At 37.5% G+C, this 22,971-nt stretch overlaps 7 non-coding genes across 7 annotated transcripts; all 7 read left to right on the top strand.

Moving 5' to 3' along the window:
- Positions 1–819: 819 nt before the first annotated feature.
- On the top strand, positions 820–936 carry LOC145997756 (U5 spliceosomal RNA). The gene has a single exon (XR_014443150.1). It is a non-coding gene; the product is annotated as a U5 spliceosomal RNA (small nuclear RNA).
- A 6,389-nt stretch (positions 937–7,325) lies between these two features.
- On the top strand, positions 7,326–7,442 carry LOC145997755 (U5 spliceosomal RNA). The gene has a single exon (XR_014443149.1). It is a non-coding gene; the product is annotated as a U5 spliceosomal RNA (small nuclear RNA).
- Positions 7,443–9,005: 1,563 nt separating this feature from the next.
- On the top strand, positions 9,006–9,123 carry LOC145997581 (U5 spliceosomal RNA). Its single transcript, XR_014442982.1, has one exon. It is a non-coding gene; the product is annotated as a U5 spliceosomal RNA (small nuclear RNA).
- Positions 9,124–12,727: 3,604 nt separating this feature from the next.
- Positions 12,728–12,845, top strand: LOC145997580 (U5 spliceosomal RNA). Its single transcript, XR_014442981.1, has one exon. It is a non-coding gene; the product is annotated as a U5 spliceosomal RNA (small nuclear RNA).
- A 3,604-nt stretch (positions 12,846–16,449) lies between these two features.
- On the top strand, positions 16,450–16,567 carry LOC145997579 (U5 spliceosomal RNA). The gene has a single exon (XR_014442980.1). It is a non-coding gene; the product is annotated as a U5 spliceosomal RNA (small nuclear RNA).
- Positions 16,568–18,776: 2,209 nt separating this feature from the next.
- On the top strand, positions 18,777–18,894 carry LOC145997598 (U5 spliceosomal RNA). Its single transcript, XR_014442999.1, has one exon. It is a non-coding gene; the product is annotated as a U5 spliceosomal RNA (small nuclear RNA).
- A 3,603-nt stretch (positions 18,895–22,497) lies between these two features.
- Positions 22,498–22,615, top strand: LOC145997578 (U5 spliceosomal RNA). Its single transcript, XR_014442979.1, has one exon. It is a non-coding gene; the product is annotated as a U5 spliceosomal RNA (small nuclear RNA).
- The last annotated feature ends 356 nt before the right edge of the window (positions 22,616–22,971 follow it).

Raw genomic sequence — 22,971 nt, 5'->3', positions numbered from 1 at the left:
AAAAATGTCATCTTGGCATTTTGTTTAAAAGTTTTATTTTTTTTAAAAAAAATATATCCTTTTTTACAAATCAACATTAAAAGCATGTTAAAACAAACGAAAGAACACAAATTTGCCAACCCTGTATGGAAGTAACATTGTGAAAAAGAAGTTGTTAGCGTATGATAGGAAATTTTGGAACACAAAATTCCTTTTACTTATTTCTTTCTCTCTAATTTACAATTGTCGAAATGTAACTTGCTTTGATGCCGAGAATTATTACGTTAAGTAATTTCCACGGAACTATCTTGTTTTATATTCATGGCTATTGCCCAATCTATACTAAATTTCGAGATTCCATCACTACATATATAAGTGCAAGAATCGCATGACATGAAAGTGACCCGTCACAACCGAAATAACTGCGGTAATTTTCTTTCTTGCTTCGGTTTGGTTTCTTTACGAAACATTATTAAGCATGCCTGTGGGAGAAACCCGAAAGTGTAATCGTCTTGCATATGAGAACAGGTAAACTGAAAATTCTTCGTGAAATGAAATTTGTTGCCAAAGTGCAAGTTCCCACTAGTTGAAATGGTGGCCGAGAGATGGCAGAATTTGCTGTCGGTTTATCATTTGTGTATGTTGGTCCGTGCACATGACGCAAATTAGAAATCGGTACGGATTTATATCCTTATTCTCTCGTTTTAAGAAACGAAAATCACACAAAACGAGGTTTTATGTTTCAACAAGTAAAACAGCAATTTCCTACGGAACCTACACGTTCCCATGAGCAGTGAATTGAACTGCAACATAGGCTAGGAAAAATTGGTGGCCTGGAAACAACTCTGGTTTCCCTTCATACGCAATAATCTTTCGCCTTTTACTAAAGATTTCCGTGGAGGGGAACAACAAACGAGTCTAATATTATTTTTTATAAAGCCTTGGTACAAACTGAGCCCGATTAGCAAACACAACGAAAACTGTAGGTGGAAATGTGTGCTCTTGATAATCTCTCACCTTCTGAAATTTGCAGGCAGGAGGATCTGTATGGGCGCTTGCTGCTAAATTTCCAAATGCTCTTGTCATTTCACAACGAAGCCGAACATGGAAATGACTTCACAGGGAGGATTGTATGGAAATAGAGTTAGCATGATCAAAACAAAGTGTTTTAAACAATATGTTTTCTCCGTTTAAAACATATTTCTTTGTTTATTTCAAATGTTTAAACAAAGCGTTTGAAACATTTTTCTTTTCAGATTTGTTTAAAACACATTTTGATACTTGACGTTTGATAGTTTGTGATTATTTGTGTGTTTTGTAACTACGCGTTTTCTTTAAATGAGTATCATTCTCTTTATTGTGCATTAGAATCTTCTCATTGGTTCAAAATGTACATCAAATAACACACATATGGTGATGAATACCGTGGGCCACGTTTAAAATTCATGGCTATGATTTATGCAGATGTTTAAGATTTAGATCCATTCACGATGATAATTAATCAGAAGCTACCACTTGGACTCAGTGGGGCCTGGAAACTGTGGATTAGTTGGAGCTTCTCGAACAGCGTACAGGCGAGATTTAAGACTAACATAAATGTGTATTTTAAGAAGTTAGTCAAGCGTTTGCTTGTAATATGAACACAATCAATCCTTGGATGTTCTACAGATACATTATTTTTCATTATTCTTAAAAAAATGTCATCTTGGCATTTTGTTTAAAAGTTTTATTTTTTAAAAAAAAAATATATACTTTTCGACAAATCAACATTAAAAGCATGTTAAAACAAACAAAAGAACACAAATTTGCCAACCCTGTATGGAAGTAACATTGTGAAAAAGAAGTCGTTAGCGTATGATAGGAAATTTTGGAACACAAAATTCCTTTTACTTATTTTTTTCTCTCTAATTTACAATTGTCGAAATGTAACTTGCTTTGATGCCGAGAATTATTAAATTAAGTAATTTCCACGGAACTATCTTGTTTTATATTCATGGCTATTTCCCAATCTATACTAAATTTCGAGATTCCTTCACTACATATATACGTGCAAGAATCGCATGACATTAAAGTGACCCGTCACAACCGAAATAACTGCGGTAATTTTCTTTCTTGCTTCGGTTTGGTTTCTTTACGAAACATTATTAAGCATGCCTGTGGGAGAAACCCGAAAGTGTAATCGTCTTGCATATGAGAACAGGTAAACTGAAAATTCTTCGTGAAATGGAATTTGTTGCCAAAGTACAAGTTCCCACTAGTTGATATGATGGCCGAGAGATGGCAGAATTTGCTGTCGGTTTATCATTTGTGTACGTTGGTCCCTGCACATGACGCAAATTAGAAATCGGCACGGATTTATATCCTTATTCTCTCGTTTAAAGAAACGAAAATCACACAAAACGAGGTTTTATGTTTCAACAAGTAAAACAGCAATTTCCTACGGAACCTACACGTTCCCATGAGCAGTGAATTGAACTGCAACATAGGCTAGGAAAAATTGGTGGCCTGGAAACGTCAGTGCGTCGAGAGAAAACCCCCTTGGAACATTCGCTGTGACTGTAATTTCAGTACGTTTGGAACGGACGACTGGAGGTAATTGCAGTCTATACAGTGGTTTGGTGTTTCCGAGGTACATTGTTGAACGCCTTGCTGCGAAGGGATATCTAGCTCGAACGACACTTTTCAGGTGGCCGCAACTAGGTTGTAGCCCCAAACTTTCAACGGTGGAGCTCTGGTCACCAGTAACTAATCCTCCAGGGCACAGGACTTAGAGGTATCAATACTGCTTATTTTGAAGCAAACCGTGTTTTGCAACCCACGCTTGCAACACGTGCTTGTACAGGAGCAACCTGTGTTTGCCACCCAGTTATATCTGGAGCAAACTGTGCACGCAATTCCCGTTTGCAGCACTTGTCACTCTGTTTCTCATTGTTGTTTCCGCCTTGTTGATTTTAAGATAAGTATCGGTAGGTGTCCTCCCTGTGTTCACCATGCATAAAGGACTCCCCCAACAAGTTGGGGGTGCACACGCTCGAGACAGGAACATACAAAAACAAGACCGAGGAAAATCAAGAAGCACCTCAGCTGATTCAAAGACGGCTAGGGATCGCTCTCGATCCCCTCTCCAACAACAAAAGAAGCAAAAATACCACGAACAAACACGCAATCCAAAGTTAAATCCCAGAGATACCACACAAATTGATGGCCGAACTGAAGAAAATACCACTGTCTACAACTTCCTACTACAAAATTACGATCCCAAGTACAGAACTTCTAAGTTACTCCTTCAACAATTACAAAAATACCTCCCCCGAGCACAAGTAGAACAAATTATATTCACCAGAAATGGCATCATTATAAAATCCAGAGATCCGCAATTTCTATCCACTTTGAGAAACAAAGTTTCGTTCGAAATTTTTGGACCACAGGCTGCTCTATCCCAACTGACACCCAAAACTGCCAAACAATCACCACCCCCAAACAAACCACCTCATATGTCAGTCGTTATTAAAGGCGTAGATCCAGCACTCGCTGACCAAGAAGTATTAGAAGAACTACGTTTGGAAGGGCATGAAGTTATAAAATGCGTTCGAATCCAAAACAACAACGGACCAACTTACCTGATGCGAGTAATAACAGATTGTTCCAGCACAATCGATCGCTTACTTCATGAAGGGGCTTATATATATCGCCAACGACATAGGGTTGAACCATCGCATTCAAGGGCACCTCTTCCGTTACGATGTGAACGCTGCCAGAAATACAACGTCCACACTACGGCAAATTGCCCCGAAACACCTATCTGTGGCTATTGTTCTGGCCAACACACGACTAAAGAGTGCACAAATCTGAATGCACCACCCAAATGTAACACGTGCAAACAGGCTCATCCCTCATATAGTTACCGTTGTACTGCACGCCCAAACCCCGAAGCCTCACGCCCTGACCTAACTGTACCATTAAGAACTATGGACTCTACAACTCCACCACAGAACTCTCTGAAACAACCAGTGACTGTTGAAGATCTACTTAGATTTCAAACATTAACCCTACAAAATATCCACCCATTTCTACGCCAACATATATTACAACAGATAGTACAGACAGCTAAGACTCTTTTTCGTGTCCACCTGTTCGCTACATATTCTGGTCCACATGTACATTTTCAAATTGTACCACTGGAAACTGAAGTTTAGAAACCTAACTGTTATTTATATAATTATGGCGGGCTATATACAATATAATTTCCTATTTATGAACATCCGTTCTCTACCGAAACATAAAGCTATATTCCAGGAACTTCCCCTGGAAGAAGACATTCATTTCTTTGCACTGAATGAAACCCGTATCCCCAAAGCCACACCCCTTTACATACCCAGGTATTCCTTGCTACATACACCTGGTCCTACAACGGCGCAACGATTATGTGGTGGAGTAGCCCTAGGGATCAAGCCAAAATTTCCCTATAGAACAAATATATTACCACCTCAATTACCATACCTTGGAATATTCTATTGCCACACTTTATCTCAAAAGTATAAATGTGACATTGGCTACTGTATATATACGACCCACTAGCCCTCTACCTACGGACTTCTTTCTTTATATCGCTTCTACATACCGTCACTACTTCATACTAGCTGATATTAATATACATAGTCGAACAAATGCAGAACGAACAGCTTTCCACACTACCATCGATAACAATACTACAGGTATATTTCAAGATTTACCATCTGCAACTCGTCCAGAGAGTAACACAACCCCCGATGTAGTTTTTGTATCACCTTCCTTAGCTGACAAAATTAACATAGAAGTCCTAGCACCGATAGGAAGTGATCATGCACCAATTAAAATAACTCTACCAGTGCACCACTATACTCAACACAAACAGGTTCCTCCAAAGCGGATCTATGATTATAACAGAGCAAATTGGGAAGGTTATCGAGAAGATCTCTCCACTGTCTTTCAAAATTTCACCCCTCCAACGAACTCTAACGAACTAGATAAGGCTGTAGAAAACATCACGTCAGAAGTCAAACAAGCAGCAAGTACACATATACCACAGATAACTGTGAACAGTTTTAAACCTAAATTACCACCTAAATACCTTCATCTAGTGACTGCATCACGTCGTGCCTATCGGGAATACGTACAAACAGGGAATCCTGAATGTCTGCGAGTTCACCGTCAATGGATAAGAACTGTCCATAACTACATAAAGGCACACAAACAACGTCAGTGGATAAACACTTGCAATCACCTTGATGCTGAAAGCCATCCTAGCAAATTCTGGAAACGATTTCATATGCTTACAGGAAAACATACAAGTACTACGTATCCTCTTCTCTCACAACAACAAGCTCTTACAAATGATTACGAAAAGGCAAATGAATTTGCACAAATTCTCCAAGACACATTTACTCCTCCGCTTCCGCTTGCTCCTAATAGCAGATTAGAATCTCAAATAACAAGGAAGGTACATCCTGAAAATAGACAACTGCAACACAGCCCTCATCATGCTATCAACGCAAATCACCCTCTTACTACTTTAATTACCACAGATGATATAACAAACGCAGTCCGAAACAAAAGAAACACTGCCCCAGGGTTTGATTCCATAACATATGTTTTGATAAAGAAAGCTCCACTAGCAATGTTGTCATTTCTCGCCTTGATATACAACTTAATCCTTCGCACTGGATATTACCCTGTCGAATGGAAAGTGTCGAAAGTACTCATGTTTCCGAAACCTGATAAAGATCGTACAGATCCAAAATGCTATAGACCTATACAACTAACATCAATACTCAGCAAAATCCTTGAAAAAATTTTAGTCCGCCGATTACACTCTCACTTATGGTCAAATAATTTTCTCCCGATACACCAAGCCGGATTTAGGCCACACTTTAGCGTCTTGGATAACCTACTAAGACTCTCAAATCGAATCTACAACCAGTACAATACATCTAAACCCTCTTGTTTAATACTATTCGATCTTGAAAAGGCATTCGATAAAGTGTGGCACACCGGCCTCATATATAAACTGCATAAGTTTCGCCTTCCTCTCTGTTACATTCGTTTAATTTTCAACTTTCTTACCAACCGAATGGCATATGTAACAATAAATAACAATATGTCTCACCCTATCTTCTTGAACGCCGGAGTACCGCAAGGATCGGTTTTATCTCCACTGCTCTACTTACTTTATGTCGCAGATATGCCAACATTCTCTGAGGTGTCAACATACCAATACGCTGATGATACAGCTCTACTGGCTTGTGGTTCTACAATTCAAGCAATAAATCGCATTATGCAACCAGCTATTAATGTATTTCAACGATGGTGCGACACTTGGAGACTCACCATCAATAGCGCAAAAACTCAAGCCATAATATTTCTTCCTACAGGATGTCGCTCACGGATACAAAGAAATCCAAGTCTGTTAGATCTTAAGATCCGTGGCACACGCATAATACCTACCAACAGCGTCAAATACCTTGGTGTCATATTTGACACAAAACTAACATGGACACCACACCTGCAGAACATCAAAAAGAAAGCCAAAAACAGACTACAGCTGATGAAGAGACTTGTCGGCACGAACTGGGGACTTCGAGCAAACATCCTCCTAAATACCTATCTGGCCTTTCTTCGGCCCGTACTTACGTATGGACACACAGCATGGCTCTCAGCAGAGGACTCGTTCTATGAACGACTACAAATCATAGAGAGACATGCATGTCGACTGGCATACAGAATCAAACTACCAAGTCCAACTCGACTCTTATATACACAAATACGTTTTCCACATATAACACTTCACCTAGAGGCATTGCGAAAAGAATATATAAATAACAGGATGAACAAAGAACACCCACCGTTGGTTCACACAATCCGTGAAGATGCAATACACGACTGCTACCCGTACAGATTGTATACTCCATTACAACATCTTTTAACTCTGTATACTCTGACCATCGGGCCCAGACATCCTGATTATGTACTATACACCATTCATCATCCACCACAACTACGACCACATTTATACCCTTCATATTGCAACTAATAATCAAACTACAAGAAAGGGTATTTATTTACTAACATAAGAATGAAAGTAGGGTGTTATATAATATAGCATGAAAATCCAAGGTCATTTCAAGACCAGGTTAGTGTTCATTTCATAATTCCAAAAATAGAAAAAGTGCACTTAGCCTATCTATTATTATTATTATATATTTAAAAGTATCAGCACGTACCGAAGAGAGGGACATAACCCTATAAACGGATGAACGAAAAAAAAAAAAAAAAAAAAAAAAAAAAAAAAAAAAAAAAAGGCCTGGAAACAACTCTGGTTTCCCTTCATACGCAATAATCTTTCGCCTTTTACTAAAGATTTCCGTGGAGGGGAACAACAAACGAGTCTAATATTATTTTTTATAAAGCCTTGGTACAAACTGAGCCCGATTAGCAAACACAACGAAAACTGTAGGTGGAAATGTGTGCTCTTGCTCAGCATGATAATCTCTCACCTTCTTAAATTTGCAGGCAGGAGGATCTGTATGGGCGCTTGCTGCTAAATTTCCAAATGCTCTTGTCATTTCACAACGAAGCCGAACATGGAAATGACTTCACAGGGAGGATTGGATGGAAACAGAGTTAGCATGATCAAAACAAAGTGTTTTAAACAATATGTTTTCTCCGTTTAAAACATATTTCTTTGTTTATTTCAAATGTTTAAACAAGGCGTTTGAAACATTTCTCTTTTCAGATTTGTTTAAAACACATTTTGATACTTGACGTTTGATAGTTTGTGATTATTTGTGTGTTTTGTAAAAACGCGTTTTCTTTAAATGAGTATCATTCTCTTTATTGTGCATTAGAATCTGCTCAGTGGTTCAAAATTTACATCAAATATCACACATATGGTGATGAATAAGGTGGGCCACGTTTAAAATTCATGGCTATGATTTATGCAGATGTTTAAGATTTAGATCCATTCACGATGATAATTAATCAGAAGCTACCACTTGGACTCAGTGGGGCCTGGAAACTGTGGATTAGTGGGAGCTTCTCGAACAGCGTACAGGCGAGATTTAAGACTAACATAAATGTGTATTTTAAGAAGTTAGTCAAGCGTTTGCTTGTAATATGAACACAATCAATCCTTGGATGTTCTACAGATACATTATTTTTCATTATTCTTAAAAAAATGTCATCTTGGCATTTTGTTTAAAAGTTTTATGTTTTAAAAAAAAATATATCCTTTTCGACAAATCAACATTAAAAGCATGTTAAAACAAACAAAAGAACACAAATTTGCCAACCCTGTATGGAAGTAACATTGTGAAAAAGAAGTCGTTAGCGTATGATTGGAAATTTAGGAACACAAAATTCCTTTTACTTATTTCTTTCTCTCTAATTAACAATTGTCGAAATGTAACTTGCTTTGATGCCGAGAATTATTACGTTAAGTAATTTCCACCGAACTATCTTGTTTTATATTCATGGCTATTGCCCAATCTATAGTAAATTTCGAGATTCCATCACTACATATATACGTGCAAGAATCGCATGACATGAAAGTGACCCGTCACAACCGAAATAACTGCGGTAATTTTCTTTCTTGCTTCGGTTTGGTTTCTTTACGAAACATTATTAAGCATGCCTGTGGGAGAAACCCGAAAGTGTAATCGTGTTGCATATGAGAACAGGTAAACTGAAAATTCTTCGTGAAATGGAATTTGTTGCCAAAGTACAAGTTCCCACTAGTTGAAATGGTGGCCGAGAGATGGCAGAATTTGCTGTCGGTGTATCATTTGTGTACGTTGGTCCGTGCACATGACGCAAATTAGAAACCGGCACGGATTTATATTTTTATTCTCTCGTTTTAAGAAACGAAAATCACAGAAAACGAGGTTTTATGTTTCAACAAGTAAAACAGCAATTTCCTACGGAACCTACACGTTCCCATGAGCAGTGAATTGAACTTCAACATAGGCTAGGAAAAATTGGTGGCCTGGAAACAACTCTGGTTTCCCTTCATACGCAAAAATCTTTCGCCTTTTACTAAAGATTTCCGTGGAGGGGAACAACAAACGAGTCTAATATTATTTTTTATAAAGGCTTGGTACAAACTGAGCCCGATTAGCAAACACAACGAAAACTGTAGGTGGAAATGTGTGCTCTTGCTCAGCTTGATAATCTCTCACCTTCTGAAATTTGCAGGCAGGAGGATCTGTATGGGCGCTTGCTGCTAAATTTCCAAATGTTCTTGTCATTTCACAACGAAGCCGAACATTGAAATGACTTCACTGGGAGGATTGTATGGAAACAGAGTTAGCATGATCAAATCAAAGTGTTTCAAACAATATGGTTTCTCCGTTTAAAACATATTTCTTTGTTAATTCAAATGTTTAAACAAAGCGTTTGAAACATGTTTCTTTTCAGATTTGTTTAAAACACATTTTGATACTTGACGTTTGATAGTTTGTGATTATTTGTGTGTTTTGTAACTACGCGTTTTCTTTAACCCTCGGATGCATGTCACTTTTTTTTACAACTTTACATATGTGTGGTCATTTTGACCCCAATGCAATTATGCATTGAAATAAGTACGACAGAGTAAATAGTTTAGCTAATATGGTTTATGGATCAATAATTTCTCTGAATATAACATAGGAAACAATTATCATTTTATTATTATTATTTAAGCCCCCCCAAGAAAATAACAATGTATTGACAATTCACTGTTCTACATATTAATGGTAGTTACACTTCGCTCGCAATTATCAGAACTTCAGTTGACATGAGAAACAGTATTTTAAAGATAACACAATACAGCCCTAAATATTATTTTATCTAGAACAAATAAATTAAAAGAAAAATAAAATAAAAAAATAATAGAAAATAAATAAATAAATTTCCGGCCTCTCATGGCAATCAAATACACCTCACTCTTATTCTGAGCACATCACTATCACACTGCTGTGGACCTTGCACACAGGTTTCCCACATCTTCTGCAACGTTCCGTCGTCTTCCTGCCCTCTTGTCTTGTGCAGACCTGGCATCTTACTCTTCTCTTTGAAGATCTATCCTACAGTCTCTGTGCCTGCCTTACTTTACTACGCCGCAAAGTTTCATTGCCTCGGTTACTGGTTTCTTCAGGTTCAAGCTTTGGCACTTCCCCGCATGTGAGGAAGAATCAACTCATTCGCACACTCGATAAGGAACGTACGGCGTCTGTGACTGAAGCCTGAATGGTTATCAGAATGCTGTGACAAGTAGCATGTGTATGCATTTAGAACGCCTACATTGATTACATTATAGAAGAGGGACATTTGCCATCGACGTGTCTGTATTCTGCAGGTGTATGTTTGAACCAGTTTGTCCATGGCGTCCACTCCCTTCTTTGTTTGGTTGTAAAACTTTATGATTTCTGACTTCTTCTTACAATCATCATCAATGTGTGTGTCATGATGCATGGTGCTGAGTAGAATAACACTCTTGTTTTTCTCCGGCACGTAGCTTACCAGGGTCTCATTTTCATGGAAGGCGAATTGTGATGTGCAAGGCTGTCTTGTCTTGATATTGGTAACTGCAGGTGGGATTTCACGTCTGTTTTTCTTTACTGTTCCAACAATGGTTACATTTTGTAACAGGAGAGCGTTAGCCAAGTCATGACTTGTGAATAATTGGTCAGTTGTGATATTTCTTCCAGAGTTCCGCAGTGTGTAGCACAGTTTCTTCACGACGTTGCTGACGAGGATCTTTTGAATTGGCTCTCCTGGCTGTCGTACCAAATATAGGTTAGACCGTCTTTGGCGTAAAAGTTGTCAGCATCGCACAACCAGAAGATCTTAATGTCGTATTTGGCTAGCTTGCTTCCTATGTATTGCACGAACTGGCATCTCCCACGGAAAGGCACTAACTGTTCATCAATCGTAAGAAAGGCGCCGGGCACCATGATTCTGCTACAGTTTTTGATAAAAAGTGTCCAGATATATCGAAATGCAGCCATGTGATCAGTCTCCAGACATGCAGCGCCAGTATGTTTGTCATCAGATCAGAGCAGTCTTCTGATGTCTTCGAAACGATTTACTTCAAAGGTTGCTTTGTATTTCGGGTTGAAGAATTTGTTGATAAAAAGCTAAGGAACAGGGACATCCCAACTTCTCTCAGTTGGCCTCGATCCGCGCCAAATACATCTGCGCATGCGCACTTTGCAGTGAGTCATGGCAGGGTATGTGGTTGACCTTGAGATGATTGCGTTTAGTATGGGCATAATTGAACATAATATGTAGGATCAATTTCCCTTTATGAATGTTTTCCTGCTGTTTTCAGGCTGGGGTCAAAATGACCCCACACATGGAAAGGAAGGGTATTGTTAAAAAAACGTAAAAAATATAATTTAAAATAAATTGTAAGCAATTTATTTATACATGTTCCTATAGCTGAAGGAGTATGGTAAGATGTCAGAGAAAATCAGAATTATTTATTTAGATTTTATTATAATACCAGGAAATAAACAGACAGTAGGGTCAAAATGACCCCACACATGCATCCGAGGGTTAAATGTGTATCATTCTCTTTATTGTGCATTAGAATCTGCTCAGTGGTTCAAAATGTACATCAAATAACACACATATGGTGATGAATACCGTGGGCCACGTTTAAAATTCATGGCTATGATTTATGCAGATGTTTAAGATTTAGATCCATTCACGATAATAATTAATCAGAAGCTACCACTTGGACTCAGTGGGGCCTGGAAACTGTGGATTAGTGGGAGCTTCTCCAACAGCGTACAGGCGAGATTTAAGACTAACATAAATGTGTATTTTAAGAAGTTAGTCAAGCGTTTGCTTGTAATATGAACACAATCAATCCTTGGATGTTCTACAAATACATTATTTTTCATTATTCTAAAAAAAATGTCATCTTGGCATTTTGTTTAAAAGTTTTATTTTTTAAAAAAAAATATATCCTTTTCGACAAATCAACATTAAAAGCATGTTAAAACAAACAAGAGAACACAAATTTGCCAACCCTGTATGGAAGTAACATTGTGAAAAAGAAGTCGTTAGCGTATGATAGGAAATTTTGGAACACAAAATTCCTTTTACTTATTTCTTTCTCTCTAATTTACAATTGTCGAAATGTAACTTGCTTTGATGCCGAGAATTATTACGTTAAGTAATTTCCACGGAACTATCTTGTTTTATATTCATGGTTATTTCCCAATCTATACTAAATTTCGAGATTCCATCACTACATATATACGTGCAAGAATCGCATGACATTAAAGTGACCCGTCACAACCGAAATAACTGCGGTAATTTTCTTTCTTGCTTCGGTTTGGTTTCTTTACGAAACATTATTAAGCATGCCTGTGGGAGAAACCCGAAAGTGTAATCGTGTTGCATATGAGAACAGGTAAACTGAAAATTCTTCGTGAAATGGAATTTGTTGCCAAAGTGCAAGTTCCCACTAGTTGAAATGGTGGCCGAGAGATGGCAGAATTTGCTGTCGGTTTATCATTTGTGTACGTTGGTCCGTGCACATGACGCAAATTAGAAATCGGCACGGATTTATATTTTTATTCTCTCGTTTTAAGAAACGAAAATCACACAAAACGAGGTTTTATGTTTCAACAAGTAAAACAGCAATTTCCTACGAAACCTACACGTTCCCATGCGCAGTGAATTGAACTTCAACATAGGCTAGGAAAAATTGGTGGCCTGGAAACAACTCTGGTTTCCCTTCATACGCAAAAATCTTTCGCCTTTTACTAAAGATTTCCGTGGAGGGGAACAACAAACGAGTCTAATATTATTTTTTATAAAGGCTTGGTACAAACTGAGCCCGATTAGCAAACACAACGAAAACTGTAGGTGGAAATGTGTGCTCTTGCTCAGCTTGATAATCTCTCACCTTCTGAAATTTGCAGGCAGGAGGATCTGTATGGGCGCTTGCTGCTAAATTTCCAAATGTTCTTGTCATTTCACAACGAAGCCGAACATGGAAATGACTTCACTGGGAGGATTGTATGGAAACAGAGTTAGCATGATCAAAACGAAGTGTTTTGAACAATATGGTTTTTCCGTTTAAAACATATTTCTTTGTTAATTCAAATGTTTAAACAAAGCGTTTGAAACATGTTTCTTTTCAGATTTGTTTAAAACACATTTTGATACTTGACGTTTGATAGTTTGTGATTATTTGTGTGTTTTGTAACTACGCGTTTTCTTTAACCCTCGGATGCATGTCACTTTTTTTTACAACTTTACATATGTGTGGTCATTTTGACCCCAATGCAATTATGCATTGAAATAAGTACGACAGAGTAAATAGTTTAGCTAATATGGTTTATGGATCAATAATTTCTCTGAATATAACATAGGAAACAATTATCATTTTATTATTATTATTTAAGCCCCCCCAAGAAAATAACAATGTATTGACAATTCACTGTTCTACATATTAATGGTAGTTACACTTCGCTCGCAATTATCAGAACTTCAGTTGACATGAGAAACAGTATTTTAAAGATAACACAATACAGCCCTAAATATTATTTTATCTAGAACAAATAAATTAAAAGAAAAATAAAATAAAAAAATAATAGAAAATAAATAAATAAATTTCCGGCCTCTCATGGCAATCAAATACACCTCACTCTTATTCTGAGCACATCACTATCACACTGCTGTGGACCTTGCACACAGGTTTCCCACATCTTCTGCAACGTTCCGTCGTCTTCCTGCCCTCTTGTCTTGTGCAGACCTGGCATCTTACTCTTCTCTTTGAAGATCTATCCTACAGTCTCTGTGCCTGCCTTACTTTACTACGCCGCAAAGTTTCATTGCCTCGGTTACTGGTTTCTTCAGGTTCAAGCTTTGGCACTTCCCCGCATGTGAGGAAGAATCAACTCATTCGCACACTCGATAAGGAACGTACGGCGTCTGTGACTGAAGCCTGAATGGTTATCAGAATGCTGTGACAAGTAGCATGTGTATGCATTTAGAACGCCTACATTGATTACATTATAGAAGAGGGACATTTGCCATCGACGTGTCTGTATTCTGCAGGTGTATGTTTGAACCAGTTTGTCCATGGCGTCCACTCCCTTCTTTGTTTGGTTGTAAAACTTTATGATTTCTGACTTCTTCTTACAATCATCATCAATGTGTGTGTCATGATGCATGGTGCTGAGTAGAATAACACTCTTGTTTTTCTCCGGCACGTAGCTTACCAGGGTCTCATTTTCATGGAAGGCGAATTGTGATGTGCAAGGCTGTCTTGTCTTGATATTGGTAACTGCAGGTGGGATTTCACGTCTGTTTTTCTTTACTGTTCCAACAATGGTTACATTTTGTAACAGGAGAGCGTTAGCCAAGTCATGACTTGTGAATAATTGGTCAGTTGTGATATTTCTTCCAGAGTTCCGCAGTGTGTAGCACAGTTTCTTCACGACGTTGCTGACGAGGATCTTTTGAATTGGCTCTCCTGGCTGTCGTACCAAATATAGGTTAGACCGTCTTTGGCGTAAAAGTTGTCAGCATCGCACAACCAGAAGATCTTAATGTCGTATTTGGCTAGCTTGCTTCCTATGTATTGCACGAACTGGCATCTCCCACGGAAAGGCACTAACTGTTCATCAATCGTAAGAAAGGCGCCGGGCACCATGATTCTGCTACAGTTTTTGATAAAAAGTGTCCAGATATATCGAAATGCAGCCATGTGATCAGTCTCCAGACATGCAGCGCCAGTATGTTTGTCATCAGATCAGAGCAGTCTTCTGATGTCTTCGAAACGATTTACTTCAAAGGTTGCTTTGTATTTCGGGTTGAAGAATTTGTTGATAAAAAGCTAAGGAACAGGGACATCCCAACTTCTCTCAGTTGGCCTCGATCCGCGCCAAATACATCTGCGCATGCGCACTTTGCAGTGAGTCATGGCAGGGTATGTGGTTGACCTTGAGATGATTGCGTTTAGTTTGGGCATAATTGAACATAATATGTAGGATCAATTTCCCTTTATGAATGTTTTCCTGCTGTTTTCAGGCTGGGGTCAAAATGACCCCACACATGGAAAGGAAGGGTATTGTTAAAAAAACGTAAAAAATATAATTTAAAATAAATTGTAAGCAATTTATTTATACATGTTCCTATAGCTGAAGGAGTATGGTAAGATGTCAGAGAAAATCAGAATTATTTATTTAGATTTTATTATAATACCAGGAAATAAACAGACAGTGGGGTCAAAATGACCCCACACATGCATCCGAGGGTTAAATGTGTATCATTCTCTTTATTGTGCATTAGAATCTGCTCAGTGGTTCAAAATGTACATCAAATAACACACATATGGTGATGAATACCGTGGGCCACGTTTAAAATTCATGGCTATGATTTATGCAGATGTTTAAGATTTAGATCCATTCACGATAATAATTAATCAGAAGCTACCACTTGGACTCATTGGGGCCTGGAAACTGTGGATTAGTTGGAGCTTCTCCAACAGCGTACAGGCGAGATTTAAGACTAACATAAATGTGTATTTTAAGAAGTTAGTCAAGCGTTTGCTTGTAATATGAACACAATCAATCCTTGGATGTTCTACAAATACATTATTTTTCATTATTCTAAAAAAAATGTCATCTTGGCATTTTGTTTAAAAGTTTTATTTTTTTTAAAAAAATATATCCTTTTCGACAAATCAACATTAAAAGCATGTTAAAACAAACAAGAGAACACAAATTTGCCAACCCTGTATGGAAGTAACATTGTGAAAAAGAAGTCGTTAGCGTATGATAGGAAATTTTGGAACACAAAATTCCTTTTACTTATTTCTTTCTCTCTAATTTACAATTGTCGAAATGTAACTTGCTTTGATGCCGAGAATTATTACGTTAAGTAATTTCCACGGAACTATCTTGTTTTATATTCATGGCTATTGCCCAATCTATACTAAATTTCGAGATTCCATCACTACATATATACGTGCAAGAATCGCATGACATGAAAGTGACCCGTCACAACCGAAATAACTGCGGTAATTTTCTTTCTTGCTTCGGTTTGGTTTCTTTACGAAACATTATTAAGCATGCCTGTGGGAGAAACCCGAAAGTGTAATCGTGTTGCATATGAGAACAGGTAAACTGAAAATTCTTCGTGAAATGGAATTTGTTGCCAAAGTACAAGTTCCCACTAGTTGAAATGGTGGCCGAGAGATGGCAGAATTTGCTGTCGGTTTATCATTTGTGTACGTTGGTCCGTGCACATGACGCAAATTAGAAATCGGCACGGATTTATATTTTTATTCTCTCGTTTTAAGAAACGAAAATCACACAAAACAAGGTTTTATGTTTCAACAAGTAAAACAGCAATTTCCTACGGAACCTACACGTTCCCATGAGCAGTGAATTGAACTTCAACATAGGCTAGGAAAAATTGGTGGCCTGGAAACAACTCTGGTTTCCCTTCATACGCAAAAATCTTTCGCCTTTTACTAAAGATTTCCGTGGAGGGGAACAACAAACGAGTCTAATATTATTTTTTATAAAGGCTTGGTACAAACTGAGCCCGATTAGCAAACACAACGAAAACTGTAGGTGGAAATGTGTGCTCTTGCTCAGCTTGATAATCTCTCACCTTCTGAAATTTGCAGGCAGGAGGATCTGTATGGGCGCTTGCTGCTAAATTTCCAAATGTTCTTGTCATTTCACAACGAAGCCGAACATTGAAATGACTTCACTGGGAGGATTGTATGGAAACAGAGTTAGCATGATCAAATCAAAGTGTTTCAAACAATATGTTTTCTCCGTTTAAAACATATTTCTTTGTTAATTCAAATGTTTAAACAAAGCGTTTGAAACATGTTTCTTTTCAGATTTGTTTAAAACACATTTTGATACTTGACGTTTGATAGTTTGTGATTATTTGTGTGTTTTGTAACTACGCGTTTTCTTTAACCCTCGGATGCATGTCACTTTTTTTACAACTTTACATATGTGTGGTCATTTTGACCCCAATGCAATTATGCATTGAAATAAGTACGACAGAGTAAATAGTTTAGCTAATATGGTTTATGGATCAATAATTTCTCTGAATATAACATAGGAAACAATTATCATTTTATTATTATTATTTAAGCCCCCCCAAGAAAATAACAATGTATTGACAATTCACTGTTCTACATATTAATGGTAGTTACACTTCGCTCGCAATTATCAGAACTTCAGTTGACATGAGAAACAGTATTTTAAAGATAACACAATACAGCCCTAAATATTATTTTATCTAGAACAAATAAATTAAAAGAAAAATAAAATAAAAAAATAATAGAAAATAAATAAATAAATTTCCGGCCTCTCATGGCAATCAAATACACCTCACTCTTATTCTGAGCACATCACTATCACACTGCTGTGGACCTTGCACACAGGTTTCCCACATCTTCTGCAACGTTCCGTCGTCTTCCTGCCCTCTTGTCTTGTGCAGACCTGGCATCTTACTCTTCTCTTTGAAGATCTATCCTACAGTCTCTGTGCCTGCCTTACTTTACTACGCCGCAAAGTTTCATTGCCTCAAAATGACCCCACACATGCATCCGAGGGTTAAATGTGTATCATTCTTTTTATTGTGCATTAGAATCTGCTCAGTGGTTCAAAATGTACATCAAATAACACACATATGGTGATGAATACCGTGGGCCACGTTTAAAATTCATGGCTATGATTTATGCAGATGTTTAAGATTTAGATCCATTCACGATGATAATTAATCAGAAGCTACCACTTGGACTCAGTGGGGCCTGGAAACTGTGGATTAGTTGGAGCTTCTCGAACAGCGTACAGGCGAGATTTAAGACTAACATAAATGTGTATTTTTAGAAGTTAGTCAAGCGTTTGCTTGAAATATGAACACAATCAATCCTTGGATGTTCTACAAATATTTTATTTTTCATTATTCTTAAAAAAATGTCATCTTGGCATTTTGTTTAAAAGTTTTATTTTTTTAAAAAATATATATCATTTTCGACAAATCAACATTAAAACATGTTAAAACAAACAAAAGAACACAAATTTGCCAACCCTGTATGGAAGTAACATTGTGAAAAAGAAGTCGTTAGCGTATGATAGGAAATTTTGGAACACAAAATTCCTTTTACTTATTTCTTTCTCTCTAATTTACAATTGTCGAAATGTAACTTGCTTTGATGCCGAGCATTATTACGTTAAGTAATTTCCACGGAACTATCTTGTTTTATATTCATGGCTATTGCCCAATCTATAGTAAATTTCGAGATTCCATCACTACATATATACGTGCAAGAATCGCATGACATGAAAGTGACCCGTCACAACCGAAATAACTGCGGTAATTTTCTTTCTTGCTTCGGTTTGGTTTCTTTACGAAACATTATTAAGCATGCCTGTGGGAGAAACCCGAAAGTGTAATAGTCTTGCATATGAGAACAGGTAAACTGAAAATTCTTCTTGAAATGGAATTTGTTGCCAAAGTACAAGTTCCCACTAGTTGAAATGGTGGCCGTGAGATGGCAGAATTTGCTGTCGGTTTATCATTTGTGTACGTTGGTCCCTGCACATGACGCAAATTAGAAATCGGCACGGATTTATATCCTTATTCTCTCGTTTTAAGAAACGAAAATCACACAAAACGAAGTTTTATGTTTCAACAAGTAAAACAGCAATTTCCTACGGAACCTACACGTTCCCATGAGCAGTGAATTGAACTTCAACATAGGCTAGGAAAAATTGGTGGCCTGGAAACAACTCTGGTTTCCCTTCATACGCAAAAATCTTTCGCCTTTTACTAAAGATTTCCGTGGAGGGGAACAACAAACGAGTCTAATATTATTTTTTATAAAAGCTTGGTACAAACTGAGCCCGATTAGCAAACACAACGAAAACTGTAGGTGGAAATGTGTGCTCTTGCTCAGCTTGATAATCTCTCACCTTCTGAAATTTGCAGGCAGGAGGATCTGTATGGGCGCTTGCTGCTAAATTTCCAAATGTTCTTGTCATTTCACAACGAAGCCGAACATTGAAATGACTTCACTGGGAGGATTGTATGGAAACAGAGTTAGCATGATCAAATCAAAGTGTTTCAAACAATATGGTTTCTCCGTTTAAAACATATTTCTTTGTTAATTCAAATGTTTAAACAAAGCGTTTGAAACATGTTTCTTTTCAGATTTGTTTAAAACACATTTTGATACTTGACGTTTGATAGTTTGTGATTATTTGTGTGTTTTGTAACTACGCGTTTTCTTTAACCCTCGGATGCATGTCACTTTTTTTTACAACTTTACATATGTGTGGTCATTTTGACCCCAATGCAATTATGCATTGAAATAAGTACGACAGAGTAAATAGTTTAGCTAATATGGTTTATGGATCAATAATTTCTCTGAATATAACATAGGAAACAATTATCATTTTATTATTATTATTTAAGCCCCCCCAAGAAAATAACAATGTATTGACAATTCACTGTTCTACATATTAATGGTAGTTACACTTCGCTCGCAATTATCAGAACTTCAGTTGACATGAGAAACAGTATTTTAAAGATAACACAATACAGCCCTAAATATTATTTTATCTAGAACAAATAAATTAAAAGAAAAATAAAATAAAAAAATAATAGAAAATAAATAAATAAATTTCCGGCCTCTCATGGCAATCAAATACACCTCACTCTTATTCTGAGCACATCACTATCACACTGCTGTGGACCTTGCACACAGGTTTCCCACATCTTCTGCAACGTTCCGTCGTCTTCCTGCCCTCTTGTCTTGTGCAGACCTGGCATCTTACTCTTCTCTTTGAAGATCTATCCTACAGTCTCTGTGCCTGCCTTACTTTACTACGCCGCAAAGTTTCATTGCCTCGGTTACTGGTTTCTTCAGGTTCAAGCTTTGGCACTTCCCCGCATGTGAGGAAGAATCAACTCATTCGCACACTCGATAAGGAACGTACGGCGTCTGTGACTGAAGCCTGAATGGTTATCAGAATGCTGTGACAAGTAGCATGTGTATGCATTTAGAACGCCTACATTGATTACATTATAGAAGAGGGACATTTGCCATCGACGTGTCTGTATTCTGCAGGTGTATGTTTGAACCAGTTTGTCCATGGCGTCCACTCCCTTCTTTGTTTGGTTGTAAAACTTTATGATTTCTGACTTCTTCTTACAATCATCATCAATGTGTGTGTCATGATGCATGGTGCTGAGTAGAATAACACTCTTGTTTTTCTCCGGCACGTAGCTTACCAGGGTCTCATTTTCATGGAAGGCGAATTGTGATGTGCAAGGCTGTCTTGTCTTGATATTGGTAACTGCAGGTGGGATTTCACGTCTGTTTTTCTTTACTGTTCCAACAATGGTTACATTTTGTAACAGGAGAGCGTTAGCCAAGTCATGACTTGTGAATAATTGGTCAGTTGTGATATTTCTTCCAGAGTTCCGCAGTGTGTAGCACAGTTTCTTCACGACGTTGCTGACGAGGATCTTTTGAATTGGCTCTCCTGGCTGTCGTACCAAATATAGGTTAGACCGTCTTTGGCGTAAAAGTTGTCAGCATCGCACAACCAGAAGATCTTAATGTCGTATTTGGCTAGCTTGCTTCCTATGTATTGCACGAACTGGCATCTCCCACGGAAAGGCACTAACTGTTCATCAATCGTAAGAAAGGCGCCGGGCACCATGATTCTGCTACAGTTTTTGATAAAAAGTGTCCAGATATATCGAAATGCAGCCATGTGATCAGTCTCCAGACATGCAGCGCCAGTATGTTTGTCATCAGATCAGAGCAGTCTTCTGATGTCTTCGAAACGATTTACTTCAAAGGTTGCTTTGTATTTCGGGTTGAAGAATTTGTTGATAAAAAGCTAAGGAACAGGGACATCCCAACTTCTCTCAGTTGGCCTCGATCCGCGCCAAATACATCTGCGCATGCGCACTTTGCAGTGAGTCATGGCAGGGTATGTGGTTGACCTTGAGATGATTGCGTTTAGTATGGGCATAATTGAACATAATATGTAGGATCAATTTCCCTTTATGAATGTTTTCCTGCTGTTTTCAGGCTGGGGTCAAAATGACCCCACACATGGAAAGGAAGGGTATTGTTAAAAAAACGTAAAAAATATAATTTAAAATAAATTGTAAGCAATTTATTTATACATGTTCCTATAGCTGAAGGAGTATGGTAAGATGTCAGAGAAAATCAGAATTATTTATTTAGATTTTATTATAATACCAGGAAATAAACAGACAGTAGGGTCAAAATGACCCCACACATGCATCCGAGGGTTAAATGTGTATCATTCTCTTTATTGTGCATTAGAATCTGCTCAGTGGTTCAAAATGTACATCAAATAACACACATATGGTGATGAATACCGTGGGCCACGTTTAAAATTCATGGCTATGATTTATGCAGATGTTTAAGATTTAGATCCATTCACGATAATAATTAATCAGAAGCTACCACTTGGACTCAGTGGGGCCTGGAAACTGTGGATTAGTGGGAGCTTCTCCAACAGCGTACAGGCGAGATTTAAGACTAACATAAATGTGTATTTTAAGAAGTTAGTCAAGCGTTTGCTTGTAATATGAACACAATCAATCCTTGGATGTTCTACAAATACATTATTTTTCATTATTCTAAAAAAATGTCATCTTGGCATTTTGTTTAAAAGTTTTATTTTTTTAAAAAAAATATATCCTTTTCGACAAATCAACATTAAAAGCATGTTAAAACAAACAAGAGAACACAAATTTGCCAACCCTGTATGGAAGTAACATTGTGAAAAAGAAGTCGTTAGCGTATGATAGGAAATTTTGGAACACAAAATTCCTTTTACTTATTTCTTTCTCTCTAATTTACAATTGTCGAAATGTAACTTGCTTTGATGCCGAGAATTATTACGTTAAGTAATTTCCACGGAACTATCTTGTTTTATATTCATGGTTATTTCCCAATCTATACTAAATTTCGAGATTCCATCACTACATATATACGTGCAAGAATCGCATGACATTAAAGTGACCCGTCACAACCGAAATAACTGCGGTAATTTTCTTTCTTGCTTCGGTTTGGTTTCTTTACGAAACATTATTAAGCATGCCTGTGGGAGAAACCCGAAAGTGTAATCGTGTTGCATATGAGAACAGGTAAACTGAAAATTCTTCGTGAAATGGAATTTGTTGCCAAAGTACAAGTTCCCACTAGTTGAAATGGTGGCCGAGAGATGGCAGAATTTGCTGTCGGTTTATCATTTGTGTACGTTGGTCCGTGCACATGACGCAAATTAGAAATCGGCACGGATTTATATTTTTATTCTCTCGTTTTAAGAAACGAAAATCACACAAAACGAGGTTTTATGTTTCAACAAGTAAAACAGCAATTTCCTACGAAACCTACACGTTCCCATGCGCAGTGAATTGAACTTCAACATAGGCTAGGAAAAATTGGTGGCCTGGAAACAACTCTGGTTTCCCTTCATACGCAAAAATCTTTCGCCTTTTACTAAAGATTTCCGTGGAGGGGAACAACAAACGAGTCTAATATTATTTTTTATAAAGGCTTGGTACAAACTGAGCCCGATTAGCAAATACAACGAAAACTGTAGGTGGAAATGTGTGCTCTTGCTCAGCTTGATAATCTCTCACCTTCTGAAATTTGCAGGCAGGAGGATCTGTATGGGCGCTTGCTGCTAAATTTCCAAATGTTCTTGTCATTTCACAACGAAGCCGAACATGGAAATGACTTCACTGGGAGGATTGTATGGAAACAGAGTTAGCATGATCAAAACGAAGTGTTTTGAACAATATGGTTTTTCCGTTTAAAACATATTTCTTTGTTAATTCAAATGTTTAAACAAAGCGTTTGAAACATGTTTCTTTTCAGATTTGTTTAAAACACATTTTGATACTTGACGTTTGATAGTTTGTGATTAT

Source organism: Lepisma saccharinum, chromosome 13, assembly GCF_977018435.1.
Source record: "Lepisma saccharinum chromosome 13, izLepSacc3.1, whole genome shotgun sequence".
Lineage (NCBI taxonomy): Eukaryota > Metazoa > Arthropoda > Insecta > Zygentoma > Lepismatidae > Lepisma > Lepisma saccharinum.
This window is presented reverse-complemented; position numbering and strand designations above follow the sequence as displayed.